Source organism: Scophthalmus maximus, chromosome 3 (assembly GCF_022379125.1).
Source record: "Scophthalmus maximus strain ysfricsl-2021 chromosome 3, ASM2237912v1, whole genome shotgun sequence".
In the NCBI taxonomy this organism is placed as follows: Eukaryota; Metazoa; Chordata; class Actinopteri; order Pleuronectiformes; family Scophthalmidae; genus Scophthalmus; species Scophthalmus maximus.
In genome coordinates this window covers 6160001-6161223 of record NC_061517.1, presented here as the reverse complement: position 1 = coordinate 6161223, position 1223 = coordinate 6160001, and positions in this window count along the sequence as shown.

Here is a 1223-nt window from a genome sequence, read left to right as displayed (position 1 = left end):
CAGAGAGGCGGCCATAAACAGCACGTCGCATACCTAGATGATTTCTCCCAGGAAGGATAAGATGTAGTTGAATTTTGCTATTCTGAATTGATTCACCGTTATTTCCAGCTCCCCTCTCGTTGCCAGGAGCTCTCTTTCAGTGGGGAGAGTTATGACTAACTACTCCGCTAACTCAGTGCCTGATCTTTGTACCGTAATTGGACACAGTAGGTTTCCCTCTTGTCAACCGCGAGGGAAGTTTGGTCTGCTCTCACCCGTAGCATGACATTTCAGCGCCTCAGTTACTGTTGCATGGCTTTTATTTACTTGTTTACAGCCCTTTGAGCCGGCCGCCCTTCCCCTATTTGATGTTATTTCTCAATAGCAACAACACAAGAAAAATTTAAGTGGATTCTTTCGAAAAATGAAATACATTTGGGGCATGCACCATGGTCGCTGTATGCAAACATAAGCTTATTAAGTCTTCTCATACAACAACATATAATTGCCTTTCATTCCTTAAAAGGTCAGCTTCATTACCAACATGATCAAGAGTCTAGTTTTGTCCTGAACAGACAATACTGTTTCACACGCGAGTACAGTTACCTTTGGAAGGAAGCAGCCAGCACCGAGGTTTCAGGAAAGGCAGCAGCGATTGGAAAAGGTGATGTTGAGAGAAAAGCGTGAATCTTAAATACTGTGCTGAGGTGAGGGATCAGAGGTGGCAAAGAGAGAGGGGGAAAAAGTGACAAGAGAAGGATTAGGGAAGATGCGTTTACTGCATGCCAAGCATGCAAAATGTCGGGGCTGGTTGCCTCTCCTCGAGTCCAGAGGAGAGTTATGATCCATTGCTGGTTTCAACCCATTTAATCCACTTTAGTGCTGAAGAGGAGAACGAGATTAAAAGGGAAGACGGAGGTTTTGAGGAAGAGTCATGAACCCAAAGGAAACTGAACTGAGAATGGGGGGAAAGGTCATATTGTAAGGATACCTTTTCCCGGCAATTATTGTATCTATTATAATGAAGATGAGTTTGCAAATGTTACGTACCTTGGACAGTTCCAGCTGTCAATCACGCCCCAATACACACTGCGCTTTATCGTCTCTAAATGGGAACATACTGTACAAATATGAACCTCATGCTGTTTTGGAGAAGACTTGAAACTAAAGATTGAGGCCAAATGGCGTCACCAGTGCAAGATGCCAGTGCCTGTCTCTGAGATATTTCAGCTTTGTTTTTTATT